Below are 12546 nucleotides of genomic sequence, written 5' to 3'. Positions count from 1 at the left end.
AGGTCCACCAGCTAATTCTTGGGCTACAATACCTCTTTTGCCAATTGTCCTAGATCCGTTATTGCTGACACGGAGCCCCGCCGATCCATCACGACTGGTCTGCCGACGTAATTGTCCGAGGTGGTTTCAACAGGCTTTTCCGTTGCGCCGTCACCGAAGATCCATATGCTGGCCACGGCCCGCTAGATTTCTGAGTCGCCGTGTCTCCAGCTCACCTAGCATAGTAGCGACTTCTGAATGGCCCCGTCTCACCTATTGCTGCTCATTGGACACTATGATCACTCCGCTACTCATGCCTCTCCCTAATGTCAATATGCCTTGTCTACTGCTGTTTAGGTTAGTTATTATTGTTTATTTCACTATAGAGCCCCCAGCCCCGCCCTAAATGCCTTAGATAGCTCTTTTGTCGCACCCTCCACACATGCGGAGACCTCATCTGAATGAACTGGTGCCTCCAGAGACGCAACAGCTCTCATAGTCACTCAATGCCTAGGTTTACCTCCACTGTATTCACATCCTACCATACCCTTGTCTGGACATTATGCCCTGAATCTATTCTACCACACCCAGAAATCTGCTCCGTTTATTCTCTGTCCCCAACACACTAGACGACCAGTTCTTATAGCCTTTAGCCGTACCCTTATCCCACTCCTCCCCTGTTCCTCTGGTGATGTAGAGGTTAACCCAGGCCCTGTTGCCCCCAGCACCAAACCTATTTCTAAGGCACTCTCATTTGTTCTCTTCTGTAACCGTAAAAGCCTTGGCTACATGCATGTTAACATCAGAAGCCTCCTCCCTAACTTTGTTTAATTCACTGCTTTAACACACTCCGCCAACCCTGATGTCCAAGCCCTGTCTGAATCCTCGCTTAGGAAGACCACCAAAAATACAGAAATACCCATCCCCAACTACAACATTTACCGACAAGATAGAACTGCCAAAGGGGGCGGAGTTGCAATCTACTACAGCGATAGCAACTTTCCAGAAGTAAGTCCTTTCCAGAAGTCTTTCACGGTTGCCGCTTGTTATAGACCCCCCTCAGCCCCCAGCTGTGCCCTGGACACCATATGTGAATTGATTGCCCCCCATCTATCTTCAGAGTTCGTACTGTTAGGTGACCTAAACTGCAATATGCTTAAAACCCCGGCGGTCCTACAATCTAAGCTAGATGTCCTCAATCTCACACAAATTATCAAGGAACCTACCAGGTACAACCCTAAATCCGTAACCATGGGCACCCTCATAGATATCATCCTGACCAACTTGCCCTCTGCTGTCTTCAACAAGGATCTCAGCAATCACTGCCTCATTGCCTGCGTCTGTAATGGGTCCGTGGTCAAACGACCACACCTCATCAATGTCAAACGCCCCCTTAAACACTTCAGCGAGCAGGCCTTTCTAATCGACCTGGCCCGGATATCCTGGAAAGATATTGACCTCTTCCCGTCAGTAGAGGACGCCTGGTTGCACTTTAAAAGTGCTTTCCTCACCATCTTAAATAAGTATGCCCCATTAAAAAAATTTAGAACTAAGAACAGATATAGCCCTTGGTTCACCCCAGACTTGACTGCCCTTGACCAGCACAAAAACATCCTGTGGCAGACTGCAATAGCATCGAATGGCCCCTGCGATATGCAACTTTTCATGGAAGTTAAGAACCAATATAAACAGTCAGTTAGGAAAGCTAAGGCTAGCTTTTTCAAACAGAAATTTGCATCCTGTAGCACTAATTCCAAAAAGTTTTGGGACACTGTAAAGTCCATGGAGAATAAGAGCACCTCCTCCCAGCTGGCCACTGCACTGAGGCTAGGAAACACAGCAAACTTGCCCAAACCCCCCCCTCGCTTCTCCTTTACCCAAATCCAGACAGCTGATGTTGTGAAAGAGCTGCAAAATCTGGATCCCTACAGATCAGCTGGGCTAGACAATCTGGACCCTCTCTTTCTAAAATTATTCGCCGAAATTGTTGCAACCCCTATTACTAGCCTGTTCAACCTCTCCTTCGTAACGTCTGAGATCCCCAAAGATTGGAAAGCTGCCGCGGTCATCGACCTCTTCAAAGGGGGAGACACTCTAGACCCAAACTGTTACAAACCTATGTCTATCCTACCCTGCCTTTCTAAAATCTTCGAAAGCCAAGTTAACAAACAGATCGTCGACCATTTCGAATCCTACCGTACCTTCAACCACTATGCAATCTGGCTTCCGAGCTGGTCATGGGTGCACCTCAGCCATGCTCAAGGTCCTAAACAATATCATAAGCGCCATCGATAAAAGACAGTACTGTGCAGCCGTCTTCATCGACCTGGCCAAGGCTTTTGACTCTGTCAATCACTCTTATCGGCAGACTCAATAGCCTTGGTTTCTCAAATGACTGCCTCGCCTGGTTCACCAACTACTTCTCAGATAGTGTTCAGTGTGTCAAATCGGAGGGCCTGTTGTTCAGAACTCTGGCAGTCTCTATGGGGGTGCCACAGGATTCAATTCTCGGGCCGACTCTCTTCTATGTATACATCAATGATGTCGCTCTTGCTGCTGGTGATTCTCTGATCCACCTCTACGCAAACGACACCATTCTGTATACATCTGGCCCTTCTTTGGACACTGTGTTAACAAACCTCCAAAAGGGCTTCAATGCCATACAACACTCCTTCCGTGGCCTCCAACTGCTCTTAAATGCTAGTAAAAATAAATGCATGCTCTTCAACCGATTGCTGCCCGCACCCGCCCGCCTGACTAGCATCACTACTCTGGACGGTCCTGACTTAGAATATGTGGACAACTGCAAATATCTAGGTGTCTGGTTAGACTGTAAACTCTCCATCCAGACTCACATTATTAAGCATCTCCAATCCAAAATTAAATCTAGAATCGGTTTCCTATTTCGCAACAAAGCATCCTTCACTCATGTTGCCAAACATACCCTCGTAAAACTGACTATCCTACCGATGCTTGACTTCGGCGATGTAATTTACAAAAAAGCCTCCAACACTCTACTCAGCAAATTGTATGCAGTCTATCACAGTCCCATCCGTTTTGTCACCAAAGCCCCATATACTACCCACCACTGCGACTTGTATGCTCTCGTTGGCTGGCCCTCGCTACATATTCGTCGCCAAACCCACTGGCTCCAGGTCATCATTTAGTCTTTGCTAGGTAAAGCCCCGCCTTATCTCAGCTCACTGGTCACCACAGCAACACACACCCTTAGCACGCGCTCCAGCAGGTATATTTCACTGGTGATCCCCAAAGCCAACACCTCATTTGGCCGCCTTTCCTTCCAGTTCTCTGCTGCCAATGACTGGAACGAATTGCAAAAATCTCTGAAGCTGGAGACTATTATCTCCCTCTCTAACTTTAAGCATCAGCTGTCAGAGCAGCTTACCGATCACTGTACCTGTACACAGCCCACCTGTAAATAGCACACCCAACTACCCTCATCCCCATATTGTTATTATTTTTTTTGCTCTTTTGCACCGCAGTATCTCTACTTGCACATCATCATCTGCACATCTATCACTCCAGTGTTAATGCTAAATTGTAATTATTTTGCCTCTATGGCCTATTTATTGCCTTACCTCCCTAATCTTACTACATTTGCACACACTGTACATAGACTTTTTCTATTGTGTTATTGACTGTACGTTTGTTCATCCCATGTATAACTCTGTGTTGTTATTTTTGTCGCACTGCTTTGCTTTACCTTGGCCAGGTCGCAGTTGTAAATGAGAACTTGTTCTCAACTGGCCTACCTGGTTAAATAACGGTGAAATTATTTTTCTTTTTTTTAAATACATCATTTAATGAAATACATATTTAATAGACTCATGAACACAATCAGGCAATAGTTAACATACACAACATTGTTTCACATTCTTTAATAACCGACTTACAAACACAATCATGCAATAGTCTACAGTTGGCCTCAGTTTCCCCAGCGCTTCACAGCTTCCCGGGAAATTTGACTTATTGTAGCCTCGCGCGGATGCACAGTAAAATATTACGCGTTGTTGCGGTGCTTCGGACCTGGGGAACCCCAACCAAGCGGACCAAAAGTAGGTTTGGCCAGGTTATACCATATATACCGCATGGGTTATTTGGAAATAGCCATAGGATGTTTTTTCAATAACGTCAATACCGCCCAAACAATTTTTGTATTTAAATGTTCAATAAATTGGAATATTTTAGTTACTTTTTAAGTTCATTCCTGCAGTCAACTTGTGCAATACAAGCAGATTGCGTTCTTCATTTCACCTGTCACACTATTTTACATTATGAAGCTTAATGTAGTTCCCCAGAACAGTTGAGCCAGTCATGTATTTGTTTTGTAAATAGCACAATATGAGAAAGCGGGAGCTCGTGTCCAGCTGGCTTTTTGTTTGCATTTTTAGCACCCCCTTGTGTACTAAAACTATAATTTCGGAAATCCCGGGATGAGAGAAGGACAGTATGACGATATGAAAATCCAGAAACCTATAAGGGCACAAGGCGAGACCCAGATGCAGACACGGGAGGCAGATGGTTTGAGTCTTTGATATTTATTATAATCAAGGCAAGAGAATGGTCATGGACAGGCAAAAGGTCAAAAAAATAATTTTTGCTGCTTTCAGTATTCAGGGTATTTCTTTTTTAAATGGGTTTGTATACAGCGAGCCCTACAAAACTCCATGGAATCCTGCATGCATAAGTGCACACTATAGTGCTGACCCATACATTAAACTGACACCATTCCTTTTGATATAAAAACAATGTCATTAAAGGGGCTCCGCAAAGTGCCTTTGTTTCCAGGCACTGACAAAGTATTCTATACTAACTGCACCGAAACCAAGCCAAGAAACAGTGATCAACACGTACAGAATGGAGGGAAAGAATGTCATCGACCACAGACTACTATAGCAAGATAAGTAGGAGGCTATTTCTAACAATGGCAGGAGGTGGGCCTGGGAAAGTTATACTGGTGAACATTTACAATAAACCCCCATATTTTTCGACTGACCCTCCTCTGTTTCTTACTGTTTAATTACTGTGGGATTAAACACATTTAGTGCTCCCCAAATCCCTTCCCCCTCCACACGGGTCGGGCACCTTAATCCACCAGTGGGTTTAGGGGCACTGTGGCACTAAGGGCACAGAGACCAGAGGCCCTGCGGAGAAAGGAAAGTAGAATGTCAGCACTTTGGGAGGGAGAGCTATGGCTCTATCATGGCTTACAGTCTGCCGCCCACATAAATGGTCATAGTGGCAGTGCCAGCTAAATGGGCAGAAAGGAACTGAGATAGGGATAGGGGAGGTAGAAGGGAGGGAAGGAAGGAAGATAGTGGAGTGAGAGGGTGACCGTGTGTAAGTCCTGAGAGGATTGGTCCTTATACCATGCTCACACCAGTCAGTTACTGGCCCTCTCTGGTCCACACCAGTTCAAACTCGAAGTGCCAGGAACAAGAGTGGACCAATAAATCCTTTGTCCTTATTCATATAACCTGACTGGCACCAAGTTTAGTAAGCCCTTAAGGTCTATAAGAGAACACAGAAAAACAATATAAGATTATGTAAAGTGAAACTGTGCACCATTCTTTATAACCTACATATCAGTCACAGGATAATAGCATTTGTCCCTCTACACATTTTTAGACAAGTCCTAAGGTTGCTAAGCTGCTTATCAAACCCTCAGAAAGAATGGCCATTTGTAAGGGTCACTGACGGCTACAGTTGGCAATGGTTTCCCATTCTATAACTGCTGTGATGGAGCTGGCATGAGCTCAGATTACTGTAGCACAACTACATCGACCCAGATACAACTGCTTTATTCATTCACTACACACACACACTGACATTAATAGACACATCTATCAGAGAGAAACCTTTATCTTACTCCATTGACTAAAATCCATTGTGTAGTTGTCTAGCATGATTCAAACCCTTGGATGCAGCCAATACTTTGGCCTTTAAAACGAGCACAAACATGTTCCCTAATAAATAATACTATTTTTAGGTAGATCAATTTCCATTGATATTCCATTGATACTTTGACCCCCAGACCAGAGAAAAAAAACAGTGAAGTACACAGTGTCAAACAGTTCAAATCATGTTCACTGTCAATGATCGCACACCAGCAGAACTTTTTCAGAGTGAAGGAAAATGGCACAATTCATCGGCAGATTATCTTTATGCAATGTTCTTTTACCTGAGCCAATTACTCTGCGTTGGTTGTTAAAGGGCACATTAGATGGATCTATGGATGCAAGGACTCACTGAAAGCCCATTTGGGTGTGGGTCTGCTGTTTGTCATCTCCTAAGTGGATGTTGGTAAGAATATTAGACACACAGTTGCACAGTTGATGCATGCATACGTAAATTCTGCCACGTGCTGCTGCACAGGAATACTGCCTTTAGTAATGATTATAAGGATCATAAGGTGTGAAAGGTTTTGAGTGTTAGACTAGGAGAAATTAAAAATTGTATTGGACGAGTGAAGGGTTAGTGGAATGGTCAGTGCACTGGTGCGGGGGCTACAAAAAAAATGAGGCCCCCCCACTCCTCAGATAGAATCATATGCAGTTGTATGGACATTTTTTTCTCCAAATTATGTGAAATTAGCTTCTCTCACCTCATGGCAAAATGTGTAGAATTGCAGGAAATTATCTTAAAAATGCAACATTTTCTCTCAGTCTCATGGCAAAACGTGTAGAATAGAATGAGATTAGCTATACAACTACATATTTCTCTCTACCCCATGGCAAAATGTGTAACAGCGACATTTTCTCTCCATCTCATGGCAAAATGTGTAGAACAGCATGAGATTAGCAATAAAACGTCACGTTTGTCTTTGGCCCATGGCAGAATGTGTAAAATTGAGCTACGCCACTGGGTTAGTGTTGTGTATAATGTTCTTACTAGCATTCAGTATTTTAGTTAGTGTTACTGTCCAGCTTTCTTTTGTTCTGTAGTAACTACGTCATTAGATTGGTGTGAATGGAAGGTCAGCTGTATATTGCCATAGTTGAGTAAATATTTTAGCATGATAGTCCTGCATTCTTGGACTTCTTTCACTGCTTTACAAGGTAATAATATATGAATTGATGCAAACAGACATTAGCCTAGGTTGTGCCAGAGCCCATGGCACTGGTGATTAACTGTACAGTATTTACACAATAAGATTAACTTCCAGTGAACTCCCAGATAGGTCGTTTCACCAAGTCTGCACCTTTTTAGAAGTGTAATTTGGTAAGAAATGTAACATTCTGTCATAAAGAGCACATATTAAAAAATACGTTTTCCAATCTGAAGAGGTTAAATTAAAATGACTGTTCAGTTTTCCACCACAAAACACCAGAAAAATGCCAAAAAGAAAATGTATACTTCAAATATCAAAAGGACGCAAAAGGCACTCCCCCTCCTCCTTTTATTGCAGTTGTCTGCATAATTTCCTTCATCTGTGAAAATATCACTTAACATCACGTTGTTCAGCAAACAATCAAGTGCACACCTTTGATCCTGACAGAGTACCATGAGGAAGACATGGCATTTCCCGTCTCAAATGAGAGAGTGTTGACAAGGAACAGGATCAGGTCTATTACGTCATAACCCATTGCCTTGGCACTAATGATCGAAGTGAAAAATTTTTTCATGGTGTTTTATAATGCACAAGCTTTCTCCCTGATCTCTTCTCATAGACTGCACTGCATTACTTCAATTACAAATACACTCATACTTTTTTGTAGGTCAGATTCACTATCTTGGGAAGTTGCCAACACAGGGCTTAGATGTAAGTAGTCACGAAAACCAATTAGCCTAAACGAGTTTGCGATGTCCATTACCCACCAATGAAGAGTGGAGATTCCTTCAGTACAGTTCCCCTTAAAGCTGGCTGTGTTACCATCTTAACAAAGGGATGTCCTTACAGACCAGTTTCATCATACAGAGGGGGATAACAATTGAATAATTCCTCATCATTCTAAAATAACTCAAACATGCAACCCGTGGGCTAATATGCCTAGAGGTTAGAGCATTGGGCCAGTAACAGAAAGGTTGCTGGATCGGATCCCCGAGCTGACAAAGTAAAAATCTGTTGTTCTGCCCCCGAGCAAGGCAGTTAACCCACTGTTCCCAGGCGCTGAAGACGTGGATGCCGATTAAGGCAGCCCCCCGCACCTCTCTGATTCAGAGGGGCTCGGTTAAATGCGGAAGACACATTTCAGTTGAAGACATTCAGTTGTACAATTGGCTAGGTAATTGGGAAGTTTCAATGCTATCCAGCATTAGCTCAAGATAACTGGGAAATAATTATTGGAAGTGGGCCACAGTTCTAAGCATTGGAGGGCAGTCACGGCTGTCGAAAGGAGCGGACCAAAGTGCAGCATGGTTGTAGTTCCACATTTTATTTCAGAGAGAAACAAACACTACTCAAAATATAATAACCCACAAAACCCAGGAAGAAAAACCCCACTTAAATATGATCTCCAATTAGAGACAACGAGGACCAGCTGCCTCCAATTGGAGATCAACCCCCCCTCAAAAAAACATTGAAACAGAAAAACTAGAACTTAAACATAGAAAAACACAAAACACCCCGTCACGCCATGACCTACTCTACCATAGAAAATAACATCTTACTATGGTCAGGATGTGACAAGGGCCAACAATCTCCATGTCACTAGATTAACATGCCATGGCTTTAGCCTTAATAACAGAGGTCCAATTGTATGGTGCTGCTGAGAAGACCAGGTACTTAAGGCCAGCAAAGCCATTGGAGAGGTGTGTTTTAATTTATACAGTGTATGCTAAAAGCTGTGAAAACATGAAAACATTGTCAGCTGAGGCAGGGTTCAAGGGGTCACTGGGCAAATGGTGAATAATTATTGATTAAATTGATACATACTGTACTAACCTATTTGATCCATCTTAGATACTCTCTTCTACAACAACAGGCCGTTAATTGTTTGGCCACTTCCTTGGTCAATTGAACCTTCTCTATTTTCTCTCTACATGACAAATGTTGCTACACAGATTTTGCGAACCAAACTCTCTCAGTGAAGTACAACTTCTGAGTTACGTAATCTTTCTCTATAGGAGGCTTGAATATTGATGCCAGATTGTAGGATAGGTTTCTAAACAGGAGCGGTCCTGTCTGGTTTTCAGAAACACCTTTGACACATGCCTCGCTAAGAAAGGTTAGTGGCCCAATAAAGCAGTCTGCATAATGAGATGCTCAAGCTCTTCTGTCTAGAGGACATCATCGTTATCTTTGTCACTGCTGTCGTGCATAGGAGGTTGTGAAATTTAGCAAGGATAATAGTGGGGGCCCAGATTCAGCAGACAGAATGGGAATTATTATGAGCCTTCATCAGTTTCTTGCAAATGAGGAGTTTACAAAGAAAAAGTGAGTCAATGGAAGAGATATCCTACTGGGCAAAAACTGGTTGAATTAACGTTGTTTCCACTTCATTTCAACCAAAAGATAAAATGTAAAGACTTTGAATCAACATGAAAAACTGATTGGATTTGAAAAAAGTAATCACTGTATGAGAATAAAAATAAAAAATCATCCAACTTTTAACCTAAATCCAATTACATGGTGACATGTTTTGTATATTTCACGTTGAATTCACATTAGTTGACAACAACCAAATGTCAATAAAAACTAGATGTTGAACTGACGTCTGTGCCCAGTGGGATGTTTCAGCATAATATGCGAGCAATGCTTAGCAAAGGGCACCAGCTGACCAGTACTGTCCCATTGACTGGGGGAAAGAAATGGTGGGGACAGGGAGCCTAAAGAGATGACAAGTCAGTTCTGGGCAGTGAGGGTGGCCCACATATGATACTGGCTTGAGTGATACACGTTTCCAACAAGACTGTGACCAGACAGTAACGTGCAATGAAGTGGATGATCATTGGCGGATTTTGGCGAGGGTGCCAGCTGGCCAAGTACCATCTAAGTGACTAAAAAGATGGATGGCAGTTCAGTGAGTGGCCTTGGCACACCAAACATTGTGTTACTGAGCCAAATGAGCCCATTCAACTATAGACCAGGTACGTTACTATCCCACTCGTGATGTAAACCAATGTCTAATAGAAGGTCAGTAATCTTCTAAAAGGGTCTGTGTCTTCTACTAGTCTCACGCTCAAGTCTTGGGTCTCTCTTCTCTCAGTCCTGCCAACCAATTTGTTAGCTTGCAGCAGACTACAAAGCATTATTTTACTGACTTTATTGTCCCCTTGGGGGAAATGCTTTGCAGTATCATGTACACATTTTAAAATGGCGTTTAAATGAAAATATAAAAGAACCCCACGCCAAACGTTGCATACACTTCGAGAAGCCACAGAGTCGCACCCCTTTTGAGAAAAGGACATCCATGGTTGCATTCAGAATTTGCATTCACACAGGAAAAATGTGTGAAGGCTCTCCTGGACAGAAAGAAACAGGGCCAACGGGTGCAGATCTTGAGGGCGGCTCAGGGTCTGACAGTATGTGCAGACAGACACCCAGGCAGTGGACGGAAATTAAGGTGCCGCTGACGTAGAGCATTTTGGCTCCATAAAGAAAGATGCCGTTTGAAGTGTTTGTGTTCCCCAGGCCCAAGCCCAAGCTCATGCATGTCTCCAGACAGTGTCTGCCTGCTCAGTTGAAGGAAAAGACCCAGCAAAGATGCAAGGTGCGCTTCTTTGTCTGTCATGGATTGAAGGTGTAAGATGCTTTCTATTGTCGTATTTCCGCTGATACAAATCCTCGAATCAAAACTAGCTCTCAGTAGCCCTCCTTCTCCCTGAGGAAAACAGTGAATCATCTGAATGAGCTCCATTTGAATTGTAACATAAAAATATTCCATTCCAGTCAATGAATAAAGGTCAGATGTTACAACAACTGTAGATGGGCCTTTTAATAGGACATGGACTAGACATGGAAAGAAAAGGCAAACAAACACTCAAAGGTTCTAGACATTGTGTGGCCTTTATTTTTGACAGCCTGCTTCAGATAACTAATAGGCTAATTCTTATCCAGTGCTCATGTGCATGGGGATCGATGACCATGATTCGCCTTCCAGGCCTTTCCTTGGATTAGGTCCAAAATGTGCTGGGAGTTTATGCAAAATTTAACCACAATTCTAGGCGTCCTCGTTTTTATGAAAATAGTGATGGAATAGGTTTGAGCTTAAGAGCATTGCGCAATGACGAGAGGGCCATTTAAAGAACACTCAATGAAATAATCTCTGATGAGAGCAACTATTGAGCAAAGCATTAGGGTTAGTGCAATCCAGGTTCTTGGAACTTTCCTACCCCAAACCCTAACCCTTACCTTTAACGTTACCCTTACCATAACCTTCACCATAACCCTTACCTAACCGTAACCTTAACCCTTACCTTAACCATTTTAAATGTCAACTTCAATGGGGTGACGTCTGTGTGGGACATCCTAAGGATTCCAGATAGCAAGGACCAAAGCATTAGTGAGACAAAGAAGCTGGTGAATGAGGCTCAGAAGTACATGCATGAGCCCGCAGGCCCGGCAAAGGTATTTTATGGCCTAGTAGTAAATGGAGTAATTGGATTTGGCTCATCTGTAAATTATCCCACCAGCTTTGTGTTCTGGGGAAATGCAAAGCTATAAGCTGTGAAAACCTATGGATGAGGTAGGGGGCAAGCTAAGCTATTCGGGCTGGGAATTGCCAGTGACCTCACAATATTATCATGATACTTAGGTGCCGATGCGATATGCATTGTGAGTCTCACGATTCTATATGTATTGCGATTTGATGTTCCAAACATTGCTCACGTTATGTCTGCCACAGAGAGACAAGAAAGAGACATGAGAAAATTAGTTTTGATCAATCATGGATATAAAAGTGCTGAAAACAAATTGGCTCCCAATGTTAAAAAGAAGATGGGGTTTCATTTATTCACGTGAAAATATTTGTTTTTACACACCTTTAATAACAAACATCTCCATCACAATTTATGGTTTTGAATGGAGGATACCAATGTCACATTACCAGCTTTGGTCAAAGATCACAGATGTTGGATGTTTGAAACATTGTTTATGAAGGACTGAACACGCATGGATACAGTGAGGTGCTGAGAAACGAAGGATGACTGACTGGATTAGAGGTCAACTGATTATGATTTTTCAACGCCGATACCGGTTATTGGAGGACCAAAAAAAGCAGATACCGATTAATTGGACGATTTTTACATATATTTGTAATAATTAAAATTACAACAATACTGAATGAACAATGAACCCATTTATTTTAACTTCATATAATACATAAATAAACAATTTTTAGTCTGAAATAAAAAGGCCGATTACTGATTGTTATGAAAACTTGAAATCAGCCCTAATTAATCGGCCATGCCGATTAATCGGTCGACCTCTAGACTGGATTTTTTTTGTGTGTGCCTAAAAATGAGTGTTGTCATGGATCATTCAAATGTACTACTAGGCTACTACTACCTCTTCTCTTTTAGTATTGTTGGGATAAAGTACTAGGAGCAAGTAGACTTCTACCCTTGGTAGGCATGGTCACGCTATTGCTTACTTATAGCCTACTT

The 12546-nt window shown here is 42.7% G+C and overlaps 1 protein-coding gene across 2 annotated transcripts in view; it reads right to left on the bottom strand.

Annotated features, from left to right (window-relative positions):
• The window catches only part of LOC106565865 (polyhomeotic-like protein 2), a 104827-nt gene that overhangs the window by 91146 nt on the left and 1135 nt on the right, over window positions 1–12546 (bottom strand). The gene's annotated exons all lie outside the window — the stretch shown is intronic.

This window comes from Salmo salar, chromosome ssa12, assembly GCF_905237065.1.
Source record: "Salmo salar chromosome ssa12, Ssal_v3.1, whole genome shotgun sequence".
NCBI lineage: Eukaryota > Metazoa > Chordata > Actinopteri > Salmoniformes > Salmonidae > Salmo > Salmo salar.
This window is presented reverse-complemented; position numbering and strand designations above follow the sequence as displayed.